Source organism: Pleurodeles waltl, chromosome 5 (assembly GCF_031143425.1).
Source record: "Pleurodeles waltl isolate 20211129_DDA chromosome 5, aPleWal1.hap1.20221129, whole genome shotgun sequence".
Classification (NCBI taxonomy): Eukaryota; Metazoa; Chordata; class Amphibia; order Caudata; family Salamandridae; genus Pleurodeles; species Pleurodeles waltl.
Window position 1 is genome coordinate 512634800 of NC_090444.1, and position 22194 is coordinate 512656993.

Genomic DNA, 22194 nt, shown 5'->3' on the forward strand with positions numbered 1-22194 from the left:
CAGGTCAACCTGGGTGGTCGGGTGGGGTTTACCTGGGATCGTCAGTAATGAAGGGTGTGTCTATGAGGAGCAAAGCCCCTCATATAGTAATCAAACTGGGCAGAGGAAGCACTCAGAGTAATGTATTGTAATTACTGGTAAGTAATTTAGGCATTTGTTTTCTGTACACTACCCTGCCGCTCCTACGCGTGTCCGCTCCCCCTTTTTAAGTCCAGTTGATTTCAGTCCTGACGTCGTGTGCGAGGTCACATCATTTTGTTCTGGGCCTCCTCTTTCTGTCTGTCATCTGTTCCTGTCTTTCTCTGCCACCCCTCCCACTCACCCCCTGCCCCTGTACTGCAGTGTGCCCAGGAGTCCTGTCTCTTCGAACAGCTCCAGGAGAACTCGCTGCTCCTCCCGGCCGAAGTCTTCATTCCGTCTGGTAAGTTTCGGCGTCGCTTTCAAGCGAATTTGTGCAAACGCGCATTCTAACCATAATGTTAATTTTCTGCCTTATGACACATGACAAATCTTGTGCCGCATACGGTATCTTTCAATGCCACTCTTCATAGCGGAGATGACAAAGCAAAAAGTGCCTTCGTTGTTAGGAGAGACTTAAAAATACTAGAATTGTTGGTGTCACTGGAAAATAAGAGAGCACTCGGTTGAAATCCCTGTTTCCTATCTGTCTGTGATGATTTATTTTTTAGAAATGAGAAATGCCGTACTTTAAAATATGTTCACTTGACGTAAGAGACTAATTCTTAACAATAAAACCGTCTCGTGAAATTATGAAGTCACGGTAAAATGAACAAAACTGACTTTATGCGTTCTTGTGCCGAAAAGCATTAGAATGGCCTCCTATCCCTAACACATTTAACAGAGTGCCACGCGCATGCAGCTTTGGCTCGAGGACAGGGGTGCGGTAGGCCTCAAAAGTTGGAAAGCTTCTAGCTCTCCTTTGTGCATCTCTGTGACAAGGTGTCCGGGCAGAAGAGTGCATTTTACTTCATAATTCGTGTGCCTGGCTATCATATTGTTTGACTTTTCCATTATTCCCGTTTTCAGTGATAGTGTAACGAGCCATGTGACGCATTTGAAAAGGGCTTAAAATAGCTCCCGGGTGGACAGCAGGTGCCATGCATCTTTCCAACAGAAGTTGAGGCAGTGTGAGTTAAATATAGACTGCTTGTCAAATCTCCAGTGAGGAGAGGACAGCCATTCCTGGGATAGCCGAAGTGAAGAATGTTTGTATGTGCGTCAGCTGCTATTAGACAACTGGTGCCTTTTGGAAACAAACGTGTTTCCAGAAAATGACAATGTAATTAAGCTGTGGGAAACAGAAAAATGCACACTTTTTCACCCGACTGCCAATGGACGACACTCAAACTGTTACACTGCAAACTGGTTCGCCTCTGGGTGACTGCCACTAACGAGATTTTTACATGTTTCTGCTTCTTTGTTTTTTGTTTTAAGCCTAGTAATGTCATCCGGTCTATTTCTAAACATTCCTATGTTGTCAGCTTTAAAGAAAACGACATCACGGAAAGGCCTAATTTACAATCCGCTAGGGCAGTTAGTTTCTCATCCAGTGATATTTAAGAAGTTAAGCAGCAAATAGTGACTTAGTAAGAATGTTAGACCGGTCGTATTAGTATAAATGTTTTTAAGATTATCTTACCTCGGGTTCTGGATAAACCCATATGGAAGTTTTTACAATGAAAACAGAAGAATATAGAATGAGGAATAAGTAAACAGTTTGATTAATACAGGATGTGCAAACTGTCTCACGTCTTAAATTTACATTGGCAGGATTTAAAAACTGCATTGCAAGGGTGCTTGAAAGCTTTCCACTGAATTGTTATTTGGTAAATTGCGCACATTTAAACATATTAGGCGAAGAACAATGCTATAGACAATGAAAGGCCATGTGAAATCACCTGTATCACCTTTGGATTAGTAGGTTTTTTGGTGGGAGGGGGGATTGTACAGAAAAATCACATTTTACATCATTTTCTCAAGACAAAGTACCATGTAATTTTGGGCCAGAGTTTGCCAATGTTATTATTCCTCCTCAGCCATAACATTGATTCTTTCAGACTTTCCCCCACTTTAAAGCATAATGGACGATCGCTCTATATGCCTGTCAAGAAAGATCGAGCCCTAACTGTGAATCTAGTACCAATTTTCTTAAAATTCTCATCACAGCAAAATGTTGAAATATTTTGAAAGCCCAAGTGTCAGAACACACGAGTGGGAGATGACAGATCACGTTCGAAAGCTGTGGCAAACTGGTGACTAAGAACACCCATTTATTCGACATCCCTCTTCTGCTGGTGCCCAAGACCAGGATACGTTCTCTGGGAATCCTGTTCTCACTTGTGCTGAATATTGTTCCTTTGTTTTCCCTTCTTATGTTCCATTTTTTATCTTTTGCCCACTTAATTTTATCAATGCCCAGTGTTACTTCTCCTTCTCATCGCCATTATCATTTGATGCTTGTATAGCAGTGCAGAAAATCACAATGGACACCAAAGCACATTGTTGTGTCAGAATTTACACATTGTGAAAAGCAATTGTCTAAAAAGGTAAACAAACCAAATTCAATTGAAATCACAATTTGTTGATATGCCTCTTGCATACAGTTAGTTTTCTTTTAAATAATTTTGTATGAGTGAATGTTGTGATACAAGTATCAAATAGCATTTTTTGGCAAGAATTTGGCCCAAGATCGTTTTATACGAGCAACAGATTACATTACACAAGGTCTGATTTATTTTTAGGAATGGGAAATTAAAAAAATTGTCCACAATCTTAGAATGTTGAATCAATGCTAGGAGTTAAACTTGGTTTCCCACTTCCAAAGTTGGAAGCACTGGACATTAGGAAACTTATTCTCAATGTACCTTATTTTGTGAGGAATGTTAGAACTAGTCAGGTGATGCCATCTGTTTGTGAACCAGCATGTGTTAGGATGCAAAGACTTACCGTATCTATTTAGAGAGCCAAATAATTCATACAAGCTTGATTAAGAAGTTTCAAAATGTTTGGACACTCCATATTTATACTTTTTTAGCGCCGCATTTGTGTTGTTTTTTGACGCACAATCGGCGCAATCTTACAAAATACAATTGTATTTTTTATGTTTGTGCCGTTTTTGCGTCAAAAAGCGGCGCAAATGCGGCGCTAAAAAAGTATAAATACAGGCATCCATGTTTTACAAGAGACATTATACCTTCTATAAGATTTCACTGGAGGTAATTTGTCTCCAGTAAAACTCTAATTAAGGGAGAATTTCTCAACCAAAACATGATTTGTTGGTGTGAAGTTTGATATGTAGGATACTGGGTTTTCCCAAATGGAATGGCATGGACGATTTTAATTTTTCAAACATAACCTTAAACAAGTTTCTATGGATTAATTGGTTCTCAATTGAGTGGATGTCAGCCAATGAAGAAGTTGGTGTTTGAATAATGTGCACTTCGCAGTTTTCCATTATCTCGTCCCTCACTGGCACTGCGGTTTCAGATCCTTAAAATTTGTTCCCTAAGTGGGCATTAGTGAAGCACAGACAATGGGAATTTAAGTAAAAGGATCTTTTAGTTGCACTAAAACTTAAGTCATGAGGTTAGGCTAACTTAGATCGACTAGAAGAACGGAGTGTATTTTTTGCAGTGTCTCTTTATTAGACGTTAAGGGTTACTGCCCAGTGGACTCTGTGGGCCATGTTCAGAACATTTTTCAATCAGTAGTTTTGTTTTTCTTCAGTCAGAAATGTGACTTCTTCCTGAATTTGCAAGAGTAAAGCAAGCTCTTTCCCTTGAGCACGTATGGTTTATATAACAAAAATAACTTCTCTTCAGAAAATGTTTTGTGAATTGGGCTGCTACTGTCAAAATGCCACAGTGTTTCTAAATGGGCTGCAGAATCATTTGTTTGCACAGTGGTTCTTTATATTTTTTAGAGTTAATAAAATGTTTATTGAAATTGCAATTCAGTACAAACTTGGCAACCCTATGAAAAGAAAAAAAAATACCACACTTACCCACTGTTGGTATTTGGCTGGTTTGTGTTCTAAGGTTTGTTTTTCTAAAGAGCGTTACGACTTTGGAGTGGTATGACAGAGAACATTGTGCAACACATGGAAGGAATCCTGTAAGTAACTGGTTTATTTGTTGAGGGGGATGGAAACCCGACTCAGGCAACAACCACAGTCCTTGTCAGGGTGAACAAAGAAAAATCAATAAATTAATCTGTGCTTAACCCTCTGGTAGCTTGGCACAAAAGCAGTCAGGCTTAACTTCGAGACACTGTACAAAGCATTTATACAGCACACAACCAGTAATAAAGTGATAACACACCACAAGAAAAATACCAAACCAAGTTAGAAAGAATGAGTAAATGTAATAAATATAATGATACCAGAACAACAACAATTCAATCAGTAGAACTAGAGATGTGCAATTTCAAAGTTTTAGATGAAAATGACACCACTTACTCTCATTTGGTCATAATACACCGGGTGAAAGTCAAAAGTTCAGGTTGATAGCAATGGAGTGCAGGTCCAAAGGGACCAAGGTAGTCCCAGTGAGAAAGTTGCCTAGTCCAGCTGAAAATGTTACCTTCGCACAGTCAAGCACAAAGAGTTGCGTTCGTGGTGGAGGACGCCACTAAGAGCAGGGAAAGCATTGCAGATGATTGTCACTGTTGTATGAATAGCATGCTGGGTGCAGGGGGCTGTTATCGTTGTAGCACAAAGAGTCAGTTGGGCATCGCAGACAGTTGATGCTAGAACTTGAGGTTGGTGTTCACCATGGGCTGTCGTTGCTGTACTGTGGAGTGCAGATCTGAAACTGCTGGTGGTCATTGACTGTCAATGTAGAATGTACAGCAGGTCTCAACAGAGTTTCTCGTTGCCGGCCTTGGCACGAAGGGGTGTGTTTACAGTCGTGAAGAGGGAAACTTCACAATTTCACCTCTTCTTTTTTGGAGGAGCTCAAACCAATGCCAGACAAGGGTCCTGAACCTGGTGGGCACCTCTTGGGGATCAGGTACATATGTATAAACAAGTGGTACACTCTTCCAGCGAAAAAGAGTTAAACAAAAGCACAGGGAGACCCTAAAGTCAGAAGCAAGAGCCCTCACACATCCAGCTGGATGTCATGCTTCATCATAGGGCATGTTCCTCGTCAGACCAGCGCTGCAATGTCTGACGGGCTCTCCTAGAAGTGGGATCTTTGCCAGAGATCTTTTCCAGTGCTTATTCAAGATGACAAAACGGGCACTGCCGCCTCATGACATCAAAAGTGGAGAGTAGAACTAGAGAAGTAAAATTGACTCTAAACCCCTCTATCAATCATAAATTTATTAAGTCAGACTGGGGTTTAGGCCAAGATTATAAGAAAAACGGAAGGAGTGTCGTGAGTACAATGCTCAACCACTCACTCAGATTAATAACATAGAAGGAAAAGCACCATTATGTGAGTCCCTCTCTAATAGGTCGACATATTTTCACGTCTAACCGGTCCCAAGGGATCCAATGACGCTTCTTCAGGATCAAAACAAAATATTTCTCCTAAAACAGGGTACATAGAATTCTAATATTGTCTGTGAATGTCAGTCACTCTGTCTACAGTCATTTACTTTTCTAAATGCTGTATTCTAAATCATTACAATGTATAGTAGTCGCCCGTACTAGATTCAGTCAACGGCTCCCTAGGTAACACTTGCCATGGGACTGTTGCATTTTTGGCAACCGGTCCTGGTCTGCAGCAGACCTACCCCTCCAGCAACGGACATGCATAATGATGCTTTTCCGTCTATGTTGTTAATCTGAGTGAGTGGTTGAGCATTGTACTCATGACACTCCTTTCATTTTTCTTTTAATGTTGGCCTAAACCCCAGTCTGACTTAATAAATGTATGAGTGATAGAGGGGTTCAGAGTCAATTTTAATTCTCTAGTTCTACTTTCCTCTTTTGATGTCATGAGGCGGCAGTGCCCATTTTGTCATCTTGAATAAGCACTGGAAAAGATCTCTGGCAAAGATCCCCCTTCTAGGGGAGCCCGTCAGACATTGCAGCGCTGGTCTGACGAGGAGCATGCCCTATGATGAAGCATGACATCCAGCTGGATGTGTGAGGGCTCTTGCTTCTGACTTTAGGGTCTCCCTGTGCTTTTGTTTAACTCTTTTTCGCTGGATCAGTGTACCACTTGTTTATACAGATTTCATTTGGGAGGATGTACACTGGACCATTTAGTCTCCCAGCCCCCCTCTTTTTTGTTTGATGTAGATCAGGTACATACTCCAGCAGAGACAAGCAGGGCATGGGCAGGTCTAGTTGCGGGTCCAGGTAGGTCCAGTGCCACAGTCATCTGGCAGTTGGACTCTGGAGCTTGTTGTGTCAATGTAGCTCATACAGGAGGTCAGCCTACTAACCTCTGGAGTCTGTTAGACCTGGCATCTTTGGCATGGTCTCCCCTAAACCTTTTGGTTTCTGACCTCCTGCGTGATGACTTCATTTTTTCTGGCTTTAGGAGTCCCAGCACTTTACCACTGCTGACAGGAGGGAGGAGAATAAATTTGAATTAGACCTGGCTAAACTCAGATTGGAGAAGGAGATAGCTTAGGAGTAGAAAAGATTGGCCATGGAGGAGACAGAATCTTGGCTCAAGAGCTGAGCCTGAAGGAGCTGGACATAAATGCCAGGAGGGCTGAGTCCAGCAGTGATGGTGGCAGCAATTCTTCAGTGCCCCCTGCCAGGACGGTCCACATATCCAAGGGTCTGGTACACCTTAAACAAGTTTCTATGGATCAATTGGATTAATTAAATTGATTAATTGGACTTTGTAGTGGGAGACAACATAGACAGATGGTTTAAAGCCTATCACATATCTTTACAGATGCACAAAGTCCCTAAGGAGGATTGGGGAGTTAGTCTATGGAGGCACATTCCTAGTGAGGTGAGGGCCACTCTCCTGGCACTAAAAGGCAGAGACAGGATGAGGTATTCCCCAATGAAGGAGACACTAATCAGGAAGTTTGGTCTGACCCCAGAAAAGTACAGACAGAAGTTCAGAGACAGTCAGAAGCTATCCCAACAGACCTGGGTGGATTGTGTGGATTCCTTTTGCAAGACACTGGATGGTCGGGTGAAGGTAAAGGATTACCTGGGGCTGTATAACTTGATTGCAAAAGAACATATGTTCCGCCTTTCTTTTCCCAATCTGTGGCAACACCTTGTGGATAGTAAGCTCACTGACCCCAGGGAGCTTGCCAAGGAAGTAGATCACTGGATCAGTACCAGGGTCTACAGGAATGTACCTGGCAGTTACCCCAAAAAGAGTGGTGCAGGTTCCCCCCCAGAGACCGAGGGAGAGGTCATGGGAGACACAGACAGGTCCCAGAGTAAAGGGGGAAGAAAATGTTCTCATGACCCTTCTGAGAAACAGGGGAGGGTGTGGCCAAACTGGGGAACCTGCCTGAGTTATCCAACTGGCAGCAGGAAGGGCCCCACCAGGGAGGAGTTCTGCAAGGTGCAGGGTAAATGCCCTACTCTTGTGGGTCTTTGGCAGCAGGCTGAGACCCAGGCAACTGGTGATGCCACTGGCACACACCTGAATTACTGGAAGAATTGTCTCCTTTAAAGTGAGCCTAAGGCTCCTGAGCCTGGTGCAACATATGTGTTAGTGGTCCCCCAGTGCTACCGGGCCTTCCTACTGAGGCTGGCTCTCGATGTACCACTGGCAGGTCATTTGGGGCCAGAGAAGACCTCTGACAGGCTTGTCTTCCACTTTTATTAGCCCCACATGTTGAAGGCCACAGATGCATTCTGTGGGTCCTGTCCTCCCTGCCAGGTGAGTGACAAGACATGAATGAAGTGCAAGGTCCCCTGCAACCTTTTTCTGTCATTGGCACCCCCCTTTGAGAGGGTGGGCAATGGCATCATTGTGCCTCTGGATCTCAAGACAGCCATGGGCAACAGATTCGTTCTGATCTTAGTGGACCATGCCAGCCGGTACCTGGAAGCTACCCCCCTAAGGACTGTGACTGCACCTGCGGTGGCAAGGGCTCTCATGGGGATCTTTATTCTTGTGGGGTTCACCAAGGAGGTGGTTTCTGACTGTGGTACCAACTTCATGTCCAATTATATGAAGGCCGTGTGGGGTAACCTACAAGTCCTCCACTCCTTACCACCCCCAAACTAATAAGTTGGTTGAAAGGTTCAACTGAACCCTCAAAGTCATGATTATGGGTCTACCCGGATTCATTAGGCATAAGTGAGATGCCTTCCTGCGGTGCATCTTGTTTGCATACTGGAAGGTACCACAGAAAGGGGTTGGCTTTAGCCCCTTTGAACTTCTAGATGGGTACCCTGTGAGAGGGCCTTTCAATGTGGTAAAGAAGGGTTGGGATCAAGCTCTTGGGAGAGCCTCCGAGAATGTGGTCAGCAATATGCTGGCCCTTCTAACCAAACAGCGGCTTGCAAAAAGTCACCCAGGAGAATTTGGAAGCTAGCCAGGAGGACATGAAGTGCTGGTTTGACCAGAATGCCACTCTGGTTGAGTTTCAGCCTGGCCAAAAAGTGTGGGTGATAGAGTCCGTGGAGCCCTAAGCTCTGCAAGACAGCTGGTCTGGGCTCTATGAGGTAAAGGAGTGCAGTGATGTCACCTACCTGTTGGACCTCAAGACTCCTAGGAAGAGGGTCCTGCATGTCAATTGCCTCAAGTCCCACTTTGAGTGATCTGAGATTACCATGCTCCTGGTTGCAGATGATGGGATGGAAGAAGAAAGTGAAACTCTCCCTGACCTCCTATCTTCAAAGAAGCGGGATCAAGGGAGGGTGTCAGCCTCTCCCCTACACTGACAGAGAGACTGCTACCAGTTGCTAGGACAGTTTGCCTTTTTATTCTCCCTTAGCACAGGACTCATGACATGATGTGCCCATGATATTGATACTAGGGACAGCACACCTATAAAGAATAAAATGTACAGCTTGTATGATAAGGTGTGAGCCAACATTAAGGAGGAGGTCTCTAAGATGCTGGTGTAAGGGGTAATTGAGCCCTCTAACATCCCATGGTCCAACCCAGTGGTGTTGGTCCACAAGGCTGCCCCTCCAGGTGTCACACCTGAGCTTAGGTTCTGGGTGGACTATAGTGGGCTCAATGCGGTCACCAGGACTGATGCTTACCCCTTCCCCAGAGCTGATGAGCTCATAGATCAGCTTGGAGCTGCCAAGTTCCTGACTATCACAGCCAGTAAGTGCCAGACAGGGCATGGTTCAGTGGTTTACTTGGGTCACCAATTAGGAGGTGGCAAAGTGCAACTCCTCAAGGCCAAAGTTGAGACCATTCTGGCTTGGGAACCCCTCCTCCCCAAGACACAGACAGAAGTGAGACCCTTTTTAGGCCACATGGGTTATTACAGGAGATTCGTCAAGGGGTATGGCAACATTGTTGCCCCCTTGACAGAGCTGACTTCCAGGACACAGCCATGTCAGGTGATCTGGACAGAGGTGTGCCATAAAGCTTTTGACACCCTGAAGGAGGCCATGTGCACAGCAACTGTGCTCAAAGCCCCTTACTTTTCCCAAGAATTTATTGTCCAAACAGACACCTCCGAGCAGGAGCTTTCTCTCACAGCTAAATGAAGAGGGCCTGGATCAACACGTAGTCTTCATCAGTCGGAGGCTATTTCCTAGGAAACAGAGGGGGAGCACAATAGAAAGGGAAGCCTTTGACTGGACATTGAAGAAGCTAAGGCCATACCAGTTTGGTACTCACTTCTGCTTCAGGCAGACCACAGGCCCTTCAGGTGGTTAATGCAGATGAGGGGTGAGAATCCCAAACTGATGAGGTGGTCCATCTCCCTACAGAGACTAGACTTTCCGATGGAACACCATCCTGGAACAGACCACACCAATGCTGATGGCCTCTCCAGGTTTTCATGCCTTAGCAAAGAGAACTTTTAAAGGTTGTGGTATCTCTCCCCACTTTCAGCTGGGGGGAACATGTGTTAGACCTGGCATCCTTGGCTTGGTTTCCCCTAAACTCTTTGCCTTATGACTCCCTATTTACTGACTTCGTTTATGCAGCCTTTAATACTTTGGGCACTTTACCACTGCTGACCAGTGCTCAAGTGTATGTGTGCTTTCCCTAAAAACATGTTACCATTGGCTTTCCTGCACATGGCATAGATAATTTACGTGTAAATCCCTAGTAAAATGTACTACATTTGCTTATGGCCTGTAAATTGAATGCTACTAGTGGGTCTTTAGCAACTAAGTAGCCCTTTACACATGACTGAGACCTGTCATTTCTGATCCTGTGTGTGAAATTTTAAACTGCCATGTCGACCGGGCAAGTTAACTCTCATGCTAGGTCCCAAATCTTCCTTTTTAATACATTTAAGTCACCCAGAGGTAGGCCCTGGACAACCCCAAGGGCAGGGTGCAGTGTTTTTAAAGGATTGCACATGTACTTTTAAGTTTTACTTGTCCAGGTATGGAGAAACTCTTAAAATCATTTTTCACTACTGCAAAGCCTATCTCTCCCAAAGGTTAACATGGAGATTGCCTTATACATGTAAGTGTGATATCCAATTGGGAAGAGATGGGACCCCCCCAAGTTTTGTGTCGCTGGAATCACAATTTAAAATCACAACTTATAGTGAAGTCAGATTTTAAATTGTAATTCAGAAAATTAAACTTTTTGGAAATTGGCATTTTCGTGCTTCAAATCATCTAGTGCCTTCTGCCTGTCTCTGAATACACATTTAGGTGGGTGACAGCTGGGCTTTTCTGTATTCCCTACAGACAGCCACACACAAAGGGAGATTAGGTGTGGCTGAATGGCCATCAGCATGTTGATGGTGCATCCTGGGCAAGACGGGAGGGAGGAGCTGACACTTACACCTGAATGGGCTTGGTCCTGCGCCCTCACAATGGGCTGCATAAACTCCTGTAGTGTGTCTTGAGCCAGGGCAGGAAGGTCAGGGAATGTGTGGCCTTCAAAGGCCTCTCTCTAAAGTCACCCCCCTTCAAAGGCACCAGTGGGTATAAGAACTTGATTTCTGACCCTACCAAATCAGTACACTTCTGGACCTGAGAACATTCTGTCAGGAAGAAGGACTGCTGTGCTGCTGAAGGGACTGTCACTCTGCTGGAACTCTGCTGGACTTTGCTGGACTCCTTCTTTCCTGTGGCTGCCCTGATGCCTGCTGCCCTCCTTGCCTGGGAGTGAGAATGACTGGACCTACATCCCCAGGACCAAAGTGACTCCAAGGGTTTGCTGGCTTGCCTCCTGTTTGAAGTCTCAGGGGCATCAAAGACTTCTCTCAACTCTGCTACAGCTTCTGGACTCTGACAACTGTCAGTCCTACCCTGCCAAGTGGTACCACTCTAGTCCTGGGCCCTTGGAAGTCGGTTCTCCAGCGGTTTCTACAGAAATCCTTGCATCGTCGCCACTGCACCGATCAGAACCCCCGAATTGCTCCTTGATGCCGAAGCATTGCCGCTGAGGACAAGGACATCGCAGCACCACTGAGTGACTTGGAACCACACATCACCCTCGTTCCGATGCATCACCTGACAAGTGCACAGCTCGATGACGATGCATCCCTGACTGGATGGGCCGGAACCAACGCATCACCTTTGCATTGTCCCTTATCTGATCTTCAACATCGACATAATACTCCAGACAAGATACTTTTTCAGGGAAACAAGGTTGTTCCCTGTAGCCGGCCTGTGCTGCACTGTGGTCAGCCTGAACTTTTGGATTTACTGTGGTCTAGCATAACCAGATAGCCCCAGTTGGTGCTTTCAGTTTCTAAGCACTATATCTGCAGATAATCTTTAAAAATGTAGATCTCAATTTCTATTGATTGGATTTTTGTTGTTGTGGTCTTGTTTTGTCCATCAAACTAAGCTATATTTGTCTAACCTGGTGTGGATTCTTATTGTGTGGTGTTTTCACTGTTGTACTGTTTTAGGTTTTGCACAAATACTTTACCAATTGCCTCCTAAGTTAAGACTGCCTGCTCTGTGCCAAGCTGCCAGAGGGTGAGCACAAGTTAATTTAAGGTGGGTAACTGTCTTACCCTGACTGGGATTGTGGTTCCTGCTTGGACAGGGTACATACCTCTTCCAACCAGCAACCCAATTTCTAACAGTTACACAGGTTATACTGGGATGAAGGTAAGCAGGGCCAGTCTTCCTTCTCAAACAGCAAGGCAGTTGTCAGCAGCAGGGCAGTCCTTTTTCTGTAATGTCTAGAGGTCCAAGAGCGTTCTGATGAGTAGCACTAGTAGTCCAATACTTATACCTTGGTTCTAGCTTTTGCATGGGGGGCTGGATTCCCTGTACTACTCCCATTGCTGGAAAGTGCTTCCCCTGTCAAGGCTCCAAACCTTCTGGGGTGAAAAAGACACGGCAGGCCTGGTGTCAGTTTTGTTTGCGAATGCAGGAGGTACACCCCTTTGAAGAATAAGTAGGACTGGATACAGCTCCTCCTATTTACCCTGCCAGGACCGCCCATCCTGTCCTTTGCATCACTGTTTGGGAGGAATTCACACACCATTACAGCAGAACCACTTACAGTCATGTGACCCAGAACACTGTCAGAAGGCAGAATTGGTTAGGACAAGAAAATGCCAACTTTCTAAAAGTGCCATTTTCAGAACTGTGACTTAAAATCCGACTATACCATTAAAGAGGATTTAAAATTACAATTAATTTGAGTCTAAACAGCATATCTTTATCTGCTTCCAACCCAAAGTTAGCACCTATTAAACATAATAGGGTAACCAAATGTTAGGCAATTGGAGAAACAGACCTTACAATATTGAGTAATGACTTCAGGAGTTGTTTTACTCACACTACATGTAAAACCTAAACCTGCATGTCCTACTTTTTAAAAAATACAATACATCCTGCTACCTTAGGGGTGACCTCTATGTAACAAAACAAAGGTTTATTTTGCCAGGTCAAAATGGCAGTTTGAAACTGCCCTACAGACTGCAGTGGCAGGTCAGAGACAAGTTTGCTGCAGGCCCATTAGCAGCATTTCATTTATAGACCCTGGGCACATGTAGTACCATATACTAGGGACTTACAAGAAAATTAAATATGCCAATCAGGTGCAGGAACGTTTGACCATATTTTAGGGAGAGAGCACAAGCACTTTATCACTGCTTAACAGTGAAGACAAAATGTTTGGGGGAATATCACACCAAGGATGTCAGGTCTAAAACATTCAAACTACCTCAATAAGAATTCCTTATTTATTAGATCTCACCTACGGACAGTGTTAGCTGCCTGTTGTCAATGCCCTGCTTCTTATTTGATGTCTATCCTTACTAGTCTTGTGTTCATCACCTCAGCAGAGCGTCTGTGCATTCATTCTGATGTGAAGACTTCTATCCTTTAAGGAGACTTGAGTGACTGCTTTTTAGTTCTGTTTCAGCACTCCATGGGAGTACATCGCTTTTCTCTCTTTCTATATCTTTGTCTCAAATGCTCACAAAAACCCCACACCCTGACTTGTCCATTGATCAATCATCCATCCCCACCCCTGCTTCATTATTGTTTTATACTTTTTTCATATTACCTGCAGATAGCTTTTAGTTGTCTGTTGTCAAAGACCTATCGTGTACAATGCAAATAGAGAGTGGGCTTTGGGTCAGCCCATTGCGTATAAGTTGTTTGCTTCTTCAAAGATAATTTTCCTTATTCTTCATGTCTTTAACCCTTCACTGGAATATTATGGCCCTCATTACAACTCTGGCGGACAGTGTAATGTTGGCGGTAGGACCGCAAACAGGCTAACGGTAAGTACTGCCACATTATGACATTGGCGGTTTGGCACATGCCAAACCGCCAACGTACCACACCGTCCGCCACAGCGGTAATGACCGCCAGGCTGGAGACAGCCGTCTCCAGCCCGGCGGCTATCACTAGTCCGCCTGCGGGATCATGACCCCACATACCGCCATGGACTTTGTGGTTTTTGAACCGCCACCAAAACCATGGCGGTAGGCACCATCAGTGCCAGGGAATTTGTTCCCTGGCACTGATAGGGGTCTTCCCCCCTCCCAAGACTCCAACCCCAACACCCACAACCCCCTTAACACCCCCCCAAAGGTGGTAGGGCCCTCCCCCGACCTCCATAGGCCCCCCAAACATACCCCCACCCCTCACTCACGCACGCACACACCACTCACACACATACACACACACATGCACACATACATACAAGTTACATCCCCACTACACACATCACCCCCCGCAAACATACACGCACCCACACACCCCCTCTGAACACTCACACCTCCATTCACGCACACACCACACAACACCCTCTACCCCCCTCTCCTGTCGGACGATCACCTTACCTGGCGCTGTGGTCCTCTGGGAGGGAACGGGTTCCATGGGGGCTGCTCCGCCGCAAACACCCTGTCACCAGAACACCACCACGCCGAATACTGGCACGTAATTCGGTGGGCGGTGTTCTGATGAAGTGGCGGTGACGGAGGAGCAACCTTCACTGCATCGCCGACCGCCAGTAGGGCGGTTGGCAGCTCTCCGACCAGAAAATGGCTGAGGGTCGCCACCAGTCATAATATGGTTGGCGGGATATCGCCAACACTGGCGGTCTTTGGTCCGGCTAGACCTCGGCAGTCTTTCGTGAAGAACGCCAAGGTCAGAATGAGCGCCTATGTCTTTTCCATCTTTTTGAAAGGATGCCTTGTATACATCCATGGCTCACATTATGGACCTATATTCTTCTGTTTTTTTTGGAGCACTCCGTGGGAGTGCATGCTTTTTCTTTCTTTCTCTCTCTCTCGCTCTCTCCCTCATGTGCTTCTTCCTCCTCATTTCCTCACTCAGTGCTCAGTGTCCCTTCCCAGCTCATCTTTAGAAGCAGACCAACAGGTATATTTTGACAGATTTGATTAAACAGCAGACTTTATTGGGTTGTTTTTCTTTTATCTCCTTTATTCCATATATTGCATGAAAACCCAGGCACTGGCACACAGAGGCAGCATTTATGATGCTAGGGAAGCACCAGGCTACTGCAGTCATTCAGCCTGCATTTGAGGCACACAGGGCCGTATTTATACTTTTTGGCACACAACTGCTCCAACGCAGTTGTGCGTCAAAAAATTTAACGCCGGCTAACGCCATTCCAAAGCGCCATGCGGGCGCCTTATTTATGGAATGACGTTAGCCGGCGGAGCTGCCTGGTGTGCGTAAAAAAAAATGACTTACACCAGGCAGCGCCGGCGTAGGAGAAAATGGAGTTTGGGCACCAAAAAATGGGGCAAGTCAGGCTGAGGCAAAATTTTCGCCTCAACCCGATTTGCGCCATTTTGTTTGACTCCCAACCCCCATTCAAATGACTCCTGTCTTAGCAAAGACAGGAGTCATGCCCCCTTGCCCAATGGCCATGCCCAGGGGACTTATGTCCCCTGGGCATGGTCATTGGGCATAGTGGCATGTAGGGGGGCACAAATCAGGCCCCCCCCATGCCACACAAAAATAAAAATAAAAATACTTACCTGAACTTACCTTAAGTTCCCTGGGATGGGTCCCTCCATCCTTGGGCGTCCTCCTGGGGTGGGCAAGGGTGGCAGGGGGTGTCCCTGGGGGTATGGGAGGGCACCTCTGGGCTCCTTCCGAGCCCACAGGTCCCTTAACGCCTGCCCTGACCAGGCGTTAAAAAATGACGCTAAAGCGGCTGGACGTCATTTTTTTTGACCCGCCCACTCCCGGGCGTCATTTTTGCCCGGGAGTGTAAATACGGCGCACATGCCTCGGAGTCATTTTTTAGATGGGAACGCCTACCTTGCATATCATTAACGCAAGGAAGGTGTCCACGCTAAAAAATGATGCAAACTCCTAGATCTTTGGCGCTAGACGGGTCTAACGCCAAAGTATAAATATGGAGTTAGTTTTGCGTCGGATTTGCGTAAAAAAAAACGACGCAAATCCGGCGCAAACAGAGTATAAATATGCCCCACAGTATACTCAATCTGCTGAAGAGCCCCAAATGGACAAAGCATTTTTTCCAGTTCTGAGTAGTGTGGAAAGTAAATTCCAAGGTTTCCCTGCAAATTTCAAATTCCCTTATTCTTTGCCTTAGGCATCTGTTAAACTCTGTTATTTTTAAGCTGGATCACCTCCAAATGGCTTTTTAAATTCTGCTCAGTTTTCTGTGTGAAATTTGAAAAATAAACCATCCTGCTCATAAAGATTGAAAATATTGAATTTAGTGTTCAGTTTGGAGATAGTTTAGATAAAATATGTGTTTGCATTTCCTCAAGTCTTTAGATTTTTTTTATTTTGCTTTTTATAATAACGATTTACTCGCAATATGTTGGCTTTGCAAATGCTGCCTAAGGACCAAGAAGAAAGAGTTTCTATCTTGTTGAAAGACATTCTGGAACTGTAGCTAAATGGTGGCAATAATAATATTTCAACTGAAGGTGTAGTTGTATTTTATTTATTAAAGACTTTAATTTTATTTATGGTTTTTGTTAGAGATGGAATGACATAGGATTTGTTTAAATCCAGATTAAAACATGAATCTTACCAATACAAAATAATTATGTAAAGGATATCTGCAAAATGAAATATCCTTCCTGAGATATTAAAGGGTCAAATATGTTTTATTCAGGAGTACAGGTACAACACACAAGAGAGGTTTGCTACGTAAAGTCTGTAACACATACAACTCATATTAGCAAATTATTGAACATGGGATGTATGGTCAGTATGCCTGCTGTCAACATAATATTGTGAAATTAGTCCAAACACATAACAAAGCTCCCCTATCATAATTTAGTGCATTGGCTACCATCTAAGATACAGATAAAATATTTATTTATCTTCTGCACTGCAAGATGGCACAGAGACTAGTGCTTGCTGGTGACAGCTGGTATTATTCACCGGTCACAAGTTCTAATCCAGACAAGCTAACTTTGCTGTTCATCATTTTGAGGTCTATAAATTAAGAGTCATTAGATTGGTTAATAGTATAATTTGTTATTTACAGCACTTATAGGCAGCACAGCATTAAGTGCTATTTAAAAGCAGGTCACTTATTATTATAAAAACTTTGTAAAATAGATCCTTGTGTGGTGATGTGGAAGAATGGGCTGTAGCCAAGAAGTCTTGCCTATGCAGAGTTAGTACTGATGAGAAACAAGATGAGAATTTGAGAAGATGGAAAATATGCTTGACGCGGTAATTGATAGAGAGGATAGTGATGACCAAAAATTAACAGCATGTTTGTTCTGTGTATTACTTATACCAACAATTTGAAAACGAGTACCCACAAACTAATGTCACAGATTGAACATGGTAACTTACTGAATATGCCATTGGAGTGTAGAAGTTGAATGACATATAGGGGGTCATTCTGACCTTGGCGGTCCATGACCGCCATGGCGGAGTGCGGCGGAAGCACCGCCAACAGGCTGGCGGTGCTTCCTGGGCAATTCTGACCGCGGCGGTAAAGCCGCAGTCGGAAAAGGGGAGCCAGCGGTTTCCCGCCGGTTTCCCGCTGGCCCAGGGAACCCGCCATGGCGGCGCTGCTTGCAGCACCGCCATGGGGATTCCGACCCCCTTACCGCCAGCCTGTTTCTGGCGGTGTCCACCGCCGGAACCAGGATGGCGGGAACGGGTGCGTGGGGCCCCTGGGGGCCCCTGCACTGCCCATGCCACTGGCATGGGCAGTGCAGGGGCCCCCTAACAGGGCCCCACAAAGATTTTCACTGTCTGCTTAGCAGACAGTGAAAATCGCGACGGGTGCCACTGCACCCGTCGCACCCCTTCAACTCCGCCGGCTCCATTCCGAGCCGGCTTCATTGTTGAAGGGGCTGTCCCGCTGGCCGGAATGACCGCCGCGGTCTTTTGACCGCGGGGCGGTCTTTCGGCGGGAACCGCTTGGCGGGCGGCGACCGCCGACCGCCGCGGTCAGAATGTCCGCCACAGTGCCATATTCTGAATTAATTTATGGATTAAAATCCGAGCAATGTCAATATTTGTATTTTTTGTGCTATATGAAAAAAATCAAAAAGAAGCTGTAGAAATGTGGAAATTCTCTGGGGCTACTTAATAAAAAAACTTTGAGGGGCTAAACAAACCCACCCGGGCCCCTGGGGACCACCACCTCCCCGGAGCTACCTTAAAAAATGTGGGGGGTCCATGCGAATCGCCCCGGGCACCAGGGACCACCACCTTTCCGGGGCAACAAATTAAACTTAGGGGGGCCGCACAGACACTGCTTGGCCCTGGGAACCACCACCTACCTGGGGCTACATAACATCACTTTTTAGGGGGGCCGGGTGGCCCCTTCAGGCCCCGGGGTCCACCATCTCACCGGGGCAACATTAACTAAATATATGGGGGGGCGTACAGATTCCCTGGGCCCTCGGAACCACCATCTCCCCGTGGCTACATATTTAAAAAAGTTAGGGGGGCTGCACAGACCTCCTGGGTGTTGTGGACCATCACCTCCCCAGGATAACATTTAAAAAATATATTGGGGGTTGCACACACCCTCCCTCCAGTCCCGGAGACCACCAACACCCCTGGGCTACATCATAAAATGTGTTGGGGGGGCCATGTGGACCCCCTGGGCCCCAGCACCACCACCTACCCAGAGCTACATTAAATAAGTATAAAGGGGGGTGCGTAGACCCCCGAGGACCTTGGGACCACCACCTCCCTGGGGCTATATACCAAAATTCTTTAGGGGGGCAGGACAGACTCCTCTGGGCCCTGGGAGCCAAGACTTCCCCGGGGCTATGTAACATAATGTTTTAGGGGGTCTTGTGGCCCCTCCAGGGACCACCACCTCCCAAAAAGTACTTCCAAAGTCTTAAACTACCTTATTGTTACATATAAGTCATCGCTAAGGTGGCCATATGTGCCCCTAGGGTTGGGTACCATGTAACTATAAGCAGGGACCTTATAAACATTGTTTTATAAGCCCTGGTGAGGTAAAATAGCCAAATTTGCTTTTCCCTCACTGTAGTGAATGGCCTCCTTAGGCTAGAATGGGGAGACTTTATTTTAATATTCAATGTCCCCCTAAGTGACAGATACCTCAAGTTTGGTATCAAATGAATTGTTATAATAAACCTCACAACTTACAATCGTTGGATTTAATATAACTTGTTCAGGTAAAGAGTTTTAAATTCTACCTGAAAAGTTGTCAACTTCATCCCTGAAGTGCCCTTCTCTGATTGGCCTGCCTCTGGCAGCCTGGTCAGGCTGCCTTGATGAGGTGTGAAGTGACCTGGGCTGAACACAAAGAGATGTGTCTTGGGGAGGAGAACTCCCTTCAGCAGAAGGGGAAGCAGGAAAGGGGAGGGCTGCCAAACTGGTCTTCAAAGGCAGGGAAGGACATTTGGAGCAACCCAGCTCCTCCCTCACATCCTGCAAACCCAGACAATTAGGTGCCTTCTTGATTAGAATAGGAGAGGGCAGAAGAGCGGTGTGTTTAGGATTTTTAGCCACACCAATGGGTGGGCTCAGCCAGATGTAACCTCCAAAAATCAGTTTCAGCCATGATGGATTTTTGAAGAATGTTGCTCCCTTGGGATTGATTTTTGCCACACATACCAGGAAGTAGTCATCACGGGGGAAGGACCCTGCATCTGATTGGAGAACCAGGACCCCCTGTTTTTCACCCAGAAGCAAGGATAAACTGGCAGAGCTGCACCTACACATCAGATCCCTACAAGGAAGAACATCAGAAGAAGAAAGACTGCCCTGCTGGACCCCTGACCTGCACCTGGACACTGCACTCAGAAAGACTGCACCAGCTGCACACTTGGGCTTCACCATAAGAAGGACTTTGCCTGGCTTCAACTGGTTCAAGGAGGGACTCCCTGTTTGCTACAGGTGAAAAATTGCTAACCAGAGTCCCCTGCACCAACTCCTGAAGAAACTGACCAGATGACCACTCTCCAGTGGCCAATTTTCTCCAGATGTCCGCACCCTCAAGGAGCAACTCAGCACTTCTGGAACCTTGGGGTGAGCTGTGGATTCCTAAAATATCTTCTGGAAGAAGATCCAGAAGTTTGGAGAAGTTTGGAGAACTTTTTGGAAAAAGCTCCCTAAAGGGACCGACCTGCCACAGCAACTCTAGCCAGCCTTCCTCAACCATGACCTGGCATGACTTCCAGGTTCGTCCCGGTGAAGAATATCTCCCCCAAAAAATTGACTAAGTCCGAACGCAGAAAGTTGATAGGGACCTCCCGCACATGGTATCCGAATAGGGCTCCAGAGACATCGGATCAAGATTCAGGTTTGACCCGGTCAAAGGATTTTCATCTAAAAAAATCATCTAAGTCCAAAATTAGAAATCGGCACCAAGGGCTCCTGCAACGCGTATCCCAGGAAGGGCTCCAGGAGGTCGGATCAGACTGGCAACTTTGTCCTACTGAAGAAAATCTTCAATAAAATGACAAAGTCCAAAGGTAAACTTTTTACCGAGGACTCCTGCTTGATGTAGCTGAGCAGGGCTCCATCGGAGTCGGCCTTAAACGTTAACCCCGGTCAAGGTGTGACCAGATGACCAGATTGGCACTATTAGTTTCTAAGCGCTAAAAACATGAATTCTTTAAAAATTCATATCTCCGTTTCTCTTAGCATAGCAGACAGTGAAAAGCGCGACGGGTGCAACTGCACCCGTCGCACGGCCGCAACACCGCCGGCTCCATTAGGAGCCTGCTCCTATGTTGCGGCCTCATCCCCGCCGGCCCAGCGGGAGTGTCGCAATGGGGGCCACGGGCGGCCGCACGGCGGTTACCGCTTGGCGGGCGGGTCTTAATGACCCCCATAATCCCTCTCTCTCTATATATATATATAATATGTATATATTACCTAGTGGCGGTCGCCACTAGGTATTTATAGTTAGGACCTAGTTTCTATTGTATTTAAAAAGCATTTTTATACTTGCCTATATCTTTGGCGCCGCTTGCGAATCTTCATGAAACTTTGCAAACAAATTGCCAGTCATGTCAGCTGCTGTCTGGAAAGTTTCAGGTGATCTGTCCAGAGAGGGCCGAGAAAAAGAGCGGGTCCCAAAACACGTTGTCTCCATTAATTTTTCCATAGGGATTTTGAACAGCTATAGCACAAAAAATAGTGGATGGAATTACACCAAATGTGGCAGGAAGGTAGGTCCTGGTCCAGAAAGCAACCTTTTGTTGTTTTGGTTTAATTCTGTTCAATAGTTTTAGAGAAATTAAAGAAAATCTAAATTTGTATATCTAGGGAAGCAAAGGATCCGTGACTCCAGAGATCTGATTGGCTGATAAAACTATAACAACAAAAGTAGTTGAAGTGTTGTCAGCCATCTTGGGACTCTTTTTGTATAAACAAAAAGTAAAAAATAAAGAAAAGGGGCCAGGGCATGAACACCCTGACCCATTAGCTCCAAAGGGACCCCTGCTGGGCTAACACTCATTTTTCTATATTTTACAGACGGAGTCACAGTGGATCTAATGCCCCCGGGTGGGCCAAGGTTGGGGGCTTTCGTGTAAAAAAAGCACAGGGGCTCTTGGCCCCATCCCACTGCCCCCGGGGACCGCCACTTCCCCAGGGCTTATTAGTTTTACCCTGAGGACTGCCACCTCCCCAGGGCTGTTAACTATTGTGTCTGGGGGTGCTCTGCCCCCTTTCGCTGCCCCAGGGACCAACACCTCCCCAGGGCGTTTAGATAATAATAAGCTGGGGGCCTGAGGCCCCCTCGCACCCAGGGGCCCACCGCTCCCCAGGCAAAATGCAATTTATTTTCAGGGGGGCTTGCCCCCCCGATGTCCCAGGTACCACCACCCCGGGCAAATATTTAAAATAAGAAAGGGGTCCCTTTAGGACCCCCGCACCCTGGGGACCACCACCCACAGGGGCTATGTCCAAGTTGGAGGGTGGCCGCGTGGCCCCCCTCAGGGAACCCATGATGGCCCAAGGGACCACAACCCCTTGGGTGACCCGGCACATAGCTGTTTGCTGTGGCTTGACTGCAGCTCTGCAGCCAAGCCAAGCCACAGCAAACACTTTGGGTTTTCACAGCTGGACCTGTAAAGCGGGTCCCACTGTCAAAATCCGAAGCTTTCATCTCTGTCCCCTGTACACGTGCTGTCAAATCAGCTCCATGCTTGCTGAAGCAATGGCACTGCGAGGAAAGCCTTAAGTCTTCG

At 46.2% G+C, this 22194-nt stretch overlaps 1 protein-coding gene across 1 annotated transcript in view; it reads left to right on the plus strand.

Annotated features, from left to right (window-relative positions):
* The first annotated feature begins 275 nt into the window (after positions 1–275).
* TXLNB (taxilin beta) overlaps positions 276–22194 on the plus strand; it is a 106277-nt gene continuing 84358 nt past the window's right edge. Inside the window, exon 1 of the mRNA XM_069234304.1 lies at positions 276–421. The gene's annotated coding sequence lies outside the window, so the exon portion shown is untranslated. The remainder of the gene's footprint in view (positions 422–22194) is intronic.